Below are 10,779 nucleotides of genomic sequence, written 5' to 3' on the forward strand. Positions count from 1 at the left end.
AAAATAAGGCCAAATACAAAGTTGAGAATGATCATAGATTTACACACCGACACTTACATAATACGTAGAAATATGCAAGTTTACATGAATTAAATATTAAGTAAACACCAATGATTGACTTTATGAAGTTTTACAGTTTTAGTGTTTTACTTAAGCAGAGAAAGTTAAAATGTTTAAAGGTTCAATGAAAAAAAACCCGTTTGCCAATGCCATAAGATAAACATCTAGAGACTAAGTTTTTTTTACCTATTCCGGGACAAATGAAGTTTTATTAAGGAAAGATTCGTACGAAGAACGAATCGGCGGACAAATGTTCATTTGTCGTAAAAAAGGTGAAACATTTTCATTGAAAACCCAAACTAAAATCCGGAAACAAAGGCGTGTGTGGATACATTTCTGTTTATGATAATGTAGTATTCGGTCATTTGGAACAGATTTAATTTTGAAATAGGACAGTTCACCTTCTTATAACCATGAATTGATCCAAATATATAGAGGACTCATATATTAACACACTGGAGTGGCCACCTCAAATCTTAACCAGGGGGCTTAATATTAGTGGTATGGCACACTTTTCCTCTAGAAATGCATCAAAAGTATTTTCTTTGGATTGGCAAGAATGTGATAGAATAATAGAGGCCGTTATGGTTAGTAGGGAAATAAATACTGTTACAACATTGAACGCACCCAATCCAATAGAAGAGTTTAATTCAAAATCGCTTCAGCTTTCACCATAGATTATCCAGGTAACGAGAATCGTCTCGCTGTTATAGCGCTATTTATGTAAATGTGAAATGAAAAAAATTTGGTATTTTCAAAACGCTCCGCCCGCTTGGGATTAGTTGCACGTTATTCCGTCGGTCGGGCCGGTCCACGTACAGTTCGAACGCCGCAAGTCATCACGCTGAATTTTCTCGAAATCCGCTCCGAGATACGAGTGTTACGCAAAAGTCCATGAGTGGAATTATTAAAAAAAAAACTTGAGAACTGGGGCTTTCAAACGCCGTATCGGATATTTGTTGACTGCAGCTTTGGAAAAAAAATAGGACAGAAAAATGCAAAGGCCTTTTGGTGTCACTCACTGATAACTTGCATAGGAAAATTTTTTTTCCCGGATTACAAATTTTACTGTGCCGTATATGCACAAAATACATATTTCTAGAGTAAAATATGAACATTTCATGAGGATCCTCTAAATTTATACTTAGACACGTAAAGTTTGGTGCCAGAACCTCCTTCGGCAAGAGGAAAAAATGTGCTCGTATGACCTCACTATGTAAGAGATTCTTAGATAACTTCGCAAACCCGGTATTGGCAAACAAATAGAATACAAATGTTCGTTTGACATATTTAACTGGAATAAAATATTAAAACAGATACAATTAATAGATTTTAATTTTCAAGCTCAATATTAAAGAAACGATGAAAATATAAACGCAAACCACAGAACAAAGAAATGACTTCATTAAGTAGAAATGTCAGCAAACAAATTTTCGCAATGCCAAAAGCGCACAACAACAAAAAAATAAATCATGCAAACACACAAACTTTAGTGCAAGGATGCGAACAAAAAAATTTATTAAATTTTGTTACTCATTTCGTACAATTAAAACCACAAATTACCATAGAATCGTTTTTAAATTGAACAACAATAAAAATAATAACCCACCCAAGAGAGTGGGCCAAAGCGGAAACAATTGAAGAAGAATGCGTTTATGCAAGCATTTATGTGTTTATGTGTATTAACAACAACAAAAAATATACAAATAAAAGCACAAACATTTGAACAATTGAACATATTGTATCTAATAATTACGGCTGCTAAATAATAATAGTGCCCGGAAAATGAAGAATAATAATTAAATAAATAATAAATGATTATGAAAAGTTATTGAGTCAACATTGTGTACATTCGCATATGTGTGTGTGTGCTTGTGTTTGTGCGCTACCCAGCAAAATGTATGCATTAATACCAAAATCGAGCAATAAAGCAGTAATGACTTATTCATCCATTTGGAGCGTTGATATGTTTTGCAAAAGTAGTCGAGCTAAGGATATGAATTCGATAACCTCGCTTTGTTCTCGTTTCAGAAGTCAAAAGAAGCTCAAAAAATATCACCTTTGTCCTCCGTTTGAAGGTGTGATCGCTTGTAATGTTAAAAAGGAATTTAAAGAGTAATTCATTACTCGCAAAGGATTAATCTAAGATTACACTTTGAATGATCCTACTTTTTATAGGGTAAATGGAATGCGTATTAATACTACAGTTTGCATTAACTTGTAACTAGTGATGTGGAGTCCACTAGACTCTTCTGAAGTTTTGAACTGCTATATTTTCTGTGGAGGTGAATTATCTTTAAATTCGGAATACCTTTACACAAAATTTACAAATACCATGCGATTCAGTCGGTTACGTTGCGAATAATTTGGCGTTCTTAGTTTATTGCCTTTCTTTTTTTACCTTCAGACGACCTTTTATCGCGTGAAATAAAAATTTAACCATGTTTCAAGGGCCACTACTCCAATACCTTTCTGTTTGGAAAACATATTTTTATAGGATTTTTAATTGGGAATAAATGGAGTTAGTAGTGTGTATGCAAAAAAAAAATCCATTTAACCACTTTCAGCAAATATAAAAGCTATCATGAGGGAAGTCTGACGGCCCCACGTCACTGTTTGTGTACGGTTTTTTCACGTCACTAGTTACGGGTAAACGTAGTACTTAGTTATTGGAAGCATATTGGGCTGCAGCATAAATTAAACAAAAAAACACACACACACACATAGTCAACACACCGGCAAAGCATCCGGCAAATGCAACAGATCTCTTTTTTTTTAATAAATTTAATTATTCGTATGCTGATGAAAACATGGTGCGAATTGAAAGCATTACTACAGAAAAATAAACAATAAACAAAAACAGAGAATATTTAAAATTTTCACTAATGAATATTTATTGTACGATTGTGAAAATGCGGAAACACAAATAGTATAATACACAACAAATGTGCATGTGTACAAGAATGTGTAATGTCATTGCATACAATTGGGTGTTTAAGAGGAAATATGCAATGCGATTAAATAAACGTAATTAAATAAAACTAAAAACTATATTAAAAAACAGGAAATTTGTTTTAATTATTGAAAATGTTTCTGGTAAGCTGCATAGGTAAGTAATATCACGCCGAACTATATATACCTATATAAAAAGCTCCGGAACCGTGCTATTTGCTGCTGCTCACTGTTACACTCTAAAAATTTCATACAAAACTACTACTGAAAGGGGGTAAAGCTTTCAACAAAATTTTTTATAAATACACGCATGAGTTGTTCAAGATTTGATTTCTGGGCAAAAGATATTTAAAATATGCACATAAAATGTTTAAAATTGCAAACATTTGGAACGTCAAAATACATTTTCTACTAATAGCAAAAATTAAGTGCTCATATTTAATCAAATTTAAACATTTTATGCATAACTAAAATTTTTTAGAGCAAATTTTAAATATGGTATGTGTAAACTGAGGCTGATCGACTACGCCGGGCCCGACACATGGTAGTATGCAGTACTAGGCTCAAGCATAAAACGATGCATCAAGATACGTGGTTTTCTCCAGAGTTAAAAATGTGAAACCAAATCGATTACGTTGTGATAGACGGGAGGCACGCTTCCAGTGTTTTGGACGTACGTACACTCCGAGGACCAAACATCGCCTCGGACCACTGTCTTGTTGCAGCCAAGATACGCACCCTCCGTGGTGCAGCAAGAATTGTGCGTCCAAAAATGCAAGGAAAGCTTAACGTCGAAAAGCTGCTATTCACAACTCAAATGAATAAAATGTTCGCGCTTTGGCAAATAAATAAAATAATTATAGTTTATTTCCGTTGAAATAAAAGAGTTTATTTTTCGTTTTTAATATCTTTAATAATTCCGAATAATTTTATTTACAATAAATATAAACGAGAGCGAACGATTAAAAATAAGCCTCTCGCTTCGCTATTAGACAGCGTACTCTTTACATATATAAATAATGTTTGTTAACAATAGTAGTACGGTTCGCTACATAGTTCAGTATACAGGGTGTGGTGTAAACGGTAAGTATTTAATTTACAAAATGAAAAGGTAAGTGTTATATCTACATATTTCAATTGAGGTAAGTAAATGGAATCTTCTTCTTCTGCATTCATGTCCTCAACAGCTGCAATCACAACAGACAACCAATGCATTCGCTACTCGACTCTCAACAAACCGACATATGCGAGCAGTGGAACCACATGTTGGATTTCAGCGAGCCCGAAAGAACAACAGGAACGATGAGGAGTGTCAAGAAGCTAGAGAAAAGAAGATGCCGCCTATAGGGCCACGCTGCTATCGGTCGCAACGCGGGCCATGTGGGAGCGTTTCAGGGAGCTGAAGAGGGAAGCGAGACATATTTGCCGCATAAAGAAGAGAGAGACCGAAATACATGAGTGCGAAGAGTTTGAAATGCTGCTCAACAAGAAAAACGCCCGAAAATTTGACCAGAGAGTTAGGCGACTTACGGAAGGTTTTAAAGAACTCTTGTAAGAACAACAATGGCGACCTAGTAACTGATGTCCAGAACGTACTTAAATTATGGAGGGAACACTTTTCCGCCCTACTGAATGGTAACAGCTTGAGAGTTGTGGAGAGTTGCGCTTGAAAAACAACAAAGCCGCTGGAACTGACTGCCTACCAGCTGATCTATTTAAGTAGCTACGAGGAGTTGATAAGGTGCATGCATCAACTCTAATGCAGAATATAGTCAGATGAACGCATGCCCGTTGCCTGAAATTTAATTGTGCTCTTCCCAATTCACAAGAAAGACGACCCCGCCATTCGCGCCAACTACCGCGGGATTCGCCTTCTAAGCATAGGTTATAAGGTCTTATCGAGCGTATTGTGTGAAAGACAGAAGCCCACCGTCAACGAACTGATTGGGCCTTATCAGTGTGGCAATACGCCAAATCTTGGAAGAGACCCGCTAGAAGAGGAGCGACACTCACCACCTATTTGTTGACTTCAAAGCCGCTTTCGATGGCACTAAAAAAACTTGCCTATACGCCGCGTTGTCTGAATTTTGAATCCCCGCGAAACTAATACGGCTGTGTAAAATGACGTTGAGCAATACCACCAGCTCCGTCAGAATTGGGAAGTATCTCTTCGAGCCGTTTGATACCAAACTGGGTTTCAGACAACGTGACTCCCTTTCGCGTGATTTCTTTAATCTGAGCTGCAGAACTGAACCGAGCTTGGTACTTGATAACTCGGTGTTCAGTAATTTTGTAGTTTGTTTGTTTAATATTATTTTTTACAACGAAAATACTTTAGGATTTTTCTAAGGTAAGAAGAACATAATTTATTATAGTTGGCATATTTCAGATAATGTTTGATAAGCGCACAAAAGAGCGTTATGGGCATATCGCCGGGCCGTTACTTACTCGTTGCGATAACTATATGGAGTATAATATATTTAAAAAGAGAGCTGACATATTTTTGTCGAGTGTTGTTCGTCATCTCCAAAAAAAATTGTAAGGTTACTAACAACAAATTTGAGTAACTCAATGGCTTTCGCCTATAACTTACGATTCTTATTGACATTGTAAAAGAGTTTTGCATGCAATATATCTCGATGTCTTAGATAATCTCTTTAGTAAATTCTTGTGTATCCTTTCAAAGTTTTTGCGCAGTTGAAAAAAGTAGTTTAAGCCATGAGGAAATATGAATGAAGTCTTTAAATAGTGGTACGTTTCCACATTTTGAAAAAATATATAGTTTGGTTTTCTCAGTACTACACTCGAACGAAGAAACTGATAGGATCTTAAGTATAAAGGTTGCTTGCTGGCGCAATGAGAGAAAACAGCTTCTAGTTAAAATTTTTAAAAGGGAACTCCAAATTAAACGCAATTTTAAAATGAAATGTGAAGAATTCTTTGACTATTTATTTAAACACGGAACGGGGAAATTATTTAAATTCAAAAATGTCATAAATATTAAATTCGTTATTAGCTCCTGTGTCCTAATACTATAAGAGTATTTTATTCTACAAGTTAATTTGTATACTATAAGAGTATTTAATACTACAAGTTAATGTGTACACACATGTTAGAATTAATAACATTTTTATTTTTTGTCAGCTACATTTTAGTTGTATACCAAAATATTGTTAAAAACAAGTTCTCTGGCATTTTAAAGGATTTTCTGTTACTCACATAATTTTGCTTTGAATAAAAGTGTACAGAAAAGTACTGATTTTTATAACGTAAAAAAGTATAAGCTACTGATTTTGCGCAAAAAAAAAAATCTGCAACCCTATCTGCAACCCCCACGTCACTGTTGACAGTCATAATTTCGGAAAACAAGAGAAGTTCGTTTATTTAAGCGAGTGTTCTTTTGTAGCTCGGTTGCAAAAGAATGGGCCTATTATTAATATTTTTTATTTTTTTTATGTAATTTTTTTTAAACAATCTTAGTCATTGTGATAGCAAATTGGACGAAGTAATTAGGATACTTTGTGTACTATTTACGAGCTTTTATTTGTTTCACCTGCTTTTGATCAAATCTTGAAATACATATATTTAAACCAACTTCATCGTGAACTAGAGAGTTACAAATTCAAACTTGGCTCAGATCTCGATGACAATGAAACATGAATGACGGGTTAATCCGATAGGTGGCGCAGGTGGAGAGATATTTGAAAACCCCGTAATTACGGTCCGATTTGGTTCATATTTAGAATGTATACTACTTAGATGAAGAATAATATCATTTGTATTTCATTGGTTTGAAATTTTGAGTAAAACGACAGGCTAGTTAACATAAGGTCTTTCTTATATACCTTATTTCTTCCTTATTTAGCTCTACCTCTACCATTTCGTTATACTTACATTTATCTTAATCTGTTTTCCTTAATCTTTATTTTATTTTTACTATATCTTTACTTTTGCCTTTATCCTGTAATCGTCGCTTTGCTCGCTGTGCCACTATGAGTTTAACCTTAGATATTTATAAGAAGAGATAATTATGGATAAAATAAGGACCGTTTTAAAATAAGACTAGTTTGCTTACTTACTCTAATAAAATTTGGGCAACCTCACATACGAGGTGTTGCTTTTTCTTGATACGCGGTTTTGTACGTTAAACGACTATATACATATATCAAATTTGTGAAGTAGGATTCGAAACGCTTATATTAACGCTTAATTTTAAAAAGTTTACGAAAAACTTATTTTTTATTTAGATCTGCATATGGGGCATTCCAATGTGACTGGGGCCCATTTTACCTTTTTTTTGCTAAAATTTTTAGTAAATTCTCTTTAACCATTGATTTGGCAGGTGTCAAACTGTTAACCCTTGAAGTCAGATATCAGTTTAATACGAAACTTATAAAGTATAAAATTTAACAGTTTCCAAGCGTGACGGGTGGAACAACGATGTCACCCGCTACTCTGATCTTTTGGATTAGTTTCCGAATTTTAGACAAACTATAAGTATTTCGTTCACAGTAGCTTTCTCGAATTTAGTTAGTAGAATGTTAAGTACCATTTTAAGCTTTAATGGCGTTATTATATTTTAAAATTTAAAAACAAAAAAAAACTTATTTTTGCTTGTGACGGGTGGTCAACATTTTGCGACGAGTGGGACGAGTCACCTGTAAAGACACATCCTTTTTTTTAATAGTGGGACCCCATTTAAAAAATGGGAAACTTAAGAATTTCTATGTTACGTTAAAAAATACATATGTATTTTACTATGACGGGTGGGACATCCAATAAGCATTTTTTTGAACGCTTATAACTTCTCACCATAAATGTATATTTCTAGTAACTTACCACCCTTTTAAAGACCATGAATTGTTCCTTCTTTTTGGATAATTATTTTTTGCATTGCCGCCTTTAGTAGATGAGGAATGCCTTTAAAACTTTATGCAAACATATTACAGTATATTATAACTGCTAACTATAAAGAAAATAGTGACAAATAAATGGATAAAATCTATTTCTAAAGAGTAATTCTACCTTCTTTATTGTTTTTGCAGATCTTAACTCAATTTATGTAATTTATTTTTTTTTATCAGAGGTGTCTTCTTCGCTGGAATGGCCCATATTTATTGGTTTTGAGTCCCTTATATATACACATATAAATTCATGGCCGCACTTGTACTTTGTACTTGTACTACCGACCTTTAATCAAAATGTATAACCAAAATAATTGTGCAAGCATATAAAATTCGGAGAAAGCATCAGAAGTAAATATTCCTGCGTTACAAAAAAACTTTAATTGATATATTGATCAAAACACCATCAATTTAAACCTTAAAGGTCCCGCCAAATTCTCTCTATGTTTTTGTTTTGATTTCTGCATTATCCCTAACCATGTAATAATTGCGAACGACAATAGCTGCAGCAAAACGCAATTATTGACCATTGACAAACAAGCCAAACTTGTCCCCAATTAGGTGTCTCTGCCCGCGGTGGGGAACACGCCTCAAACAAGCGCCCTTTAACTCTCATTGTCGCTAGACTGCTTTTGAAAGGACTATCTACCAGTGGTGCAATCATCGTTCAAATACATACCAACCCTCCAACATCCGATTTAAAATTCAATTATTTTAATACATCTGTGCCTCACTCTTCCTCGTGTCTTATGGCTTCGTCGGTAATCATTGCCGCTTGATCAATAATTTAAATTGAATTGAAATTGAATTGAAATTAGTATTGAAATTGCATTAAGTATGCGCACAAAGGGTCATTGATAGCCAAAAGCAGCATGAATAACTGAACCAACAACATAATGAGTGAACGGTAAAAAATGCGGATAATGGGAGAGTACATATAAACAAACAATAATTGTCATTCGGTATAGTCGTAAATAAACAAACGATTTCGAAAAGTAAAAAAAAGCAAGTTTATTATTTTGCAGTTGACTGAAAGGCAAAATAAACAATCAAAATGATTCGCATATTAATGAGGGAACAGACAATATAGCAAGTGCTCACTGCTTAAGTACAAACAAGTAAGAAGAAAAATGAAACGATGTTGAATGTTATCCAGTTGGCTTAACGGCTCACTAAACCTTTCGTGTGCCAGCGAACGATTTCATCTCAGATTTGTGAACCAAGTCCACTGGACTTAAAAGAAGAACTTGAAACTTGCACATTATTATACTAAAATTGAATGGTCTAAAAAACACTTCTGAGAAAAAAGTTTGAAATTTTGATGAAATTTTGACGATTTTTTTCAGAGTTCTAAAAAATTGTAAGCATAGGTTTATATAGTATTTGTATGGGAATTAATTGTGTTTTAGTTGAAAAATCTAAAAAATTAAAACATCATTTTGAGTTTGGTCCGAAATTGATACATATTTCCATGTATAATCAACGACTTTAAAAAATTGAATTCTTGTAAAAATGACATAAGATCAGTTTATTGATTTTTTCAAATTTTTGTTTATGTGTTTATGTGTTTAAATAATGCTACAATCTTGGTTTTGAACTACGTACACTTCATTACATGTTCATGTTTTATTCAAGGACTTATTTAAGTAAGCTAACAACATTCTAAAAAAATTGTGTAGATTTCCTAGCCAAAAGGAAGCTTACTGATTTCCTACCTTATTATTCGCGAATTTACATACTTGATTATACAATGAATAGTTTGTTTAAATTTCGGACTTATTAGAGTATAATATAGCTGCTACGGTGCGAGTAAATTTACTACGAAAGCACATATTTACAATGTGTTCAAAAAACTTCCCCATGAACATTGTCGCGAACGTTCGAAAATGGCCCTCGGTATCCCATATGAATATCGAACTGAGAACGAACTCATAACGGACCTTAGTTTTCCAACGTTCTGAGTATATTGGAGCTACACCCGAGATGTTTTCGAAAAAAAATGGAAAGCATAGTAACAAGAGAGAAAATGCAATCCAGCTCATTCTCGAAGGTAAATAAAAAACAATCAGTCTCTCTCCTTAAAACTTCAATTCGATAATGGGCTGGATTTTGAATTCATAATGAAGGAAAAATACATTGGATAACGAACGTTCGGTTTTGCTGGAGAATGGCCTAGTTCTCGAATCGAATACTAACCATTTCAACATTCGTTATCGAAGGTGAGACTCGAAAAAAATATTAGTTTTCCAATCATTTTCGAATTGCTAACCAAGCCCAGTGTTCATTGGGTTATTGTTTCTTTATATAGTAGAGATTGTTTTCTTTCTAAGGCCATATAAATATAAACTTAAAACTGGTTAAAAAATAACCGAGCTAAAATTTTTTTAGTGCCGGTATTCGTGCGAAAATGGTTTTTAGTAATTTATTATAATAGAATAATACACCTGGGATTGAAATTCATAAGAAATGAAAAATAAGAATAAAAGTTAATATAACTAAAGGGTGTTCCAAATAAGACCTACCAATGTTAAACACGTATACCCTCTTTATTTCTTAATATTTCAGCATGTTATAGTTAATCTCTTGGGAAATCATAATGGATACTTACAGCAACTGTTGTTGAACAGCAAAGCCACCAACAGTGACTACAATACGTTATTCGTTTTACACAATTGGCCACACAAATTGATTTTTATAAGCTTTTATTTAACTTGGTCATCCCGCGCAAATCGCGGAAATTTCCAATCGATTTTAAACTGACTTCCCGACAAGTTAGGGACTTGAAATTTTCAGCATAGTTCCAATCACGATAACACTGCAATTTAAAATGTAAATGAATTCTCCATATGGTCCAGGGGTCTTG

At 33.9% G+C, this 10,779-nt stretch overlaps 1 protein-coding gene across 1 annotated transcript in view; it reads right to left on the reverse strand.

The window, feature by feature from the left end:
• LOC118754556 (mucin-5AC-like) overlaps window positions 1–10,779 on the reverse strand; it is a 111,058-nt gene that overhangs the window by 7,975 nt on the left and 92,304 nt on the right. The gene's annotated exons all lie outside the window — the stretch shown is intronic.

Source organism: Rhagoletis pomonella, unplaced genomic scaffold, assembly GCF_013731165.1.
Source record: "Rhagoletis pomonella isolate Grant_MI unplaced genomic scaffold, Rhpom_1.0 Rhpom_scaffold_00002, whole genome shotgun sequence".
Classification (NCBI taxonomy): Eukaryota; Metazoa; Arthropoda; class Insecta; order Diptera; family Tephritidae; genus Rhagoletis; species Rhagoletis pomonella.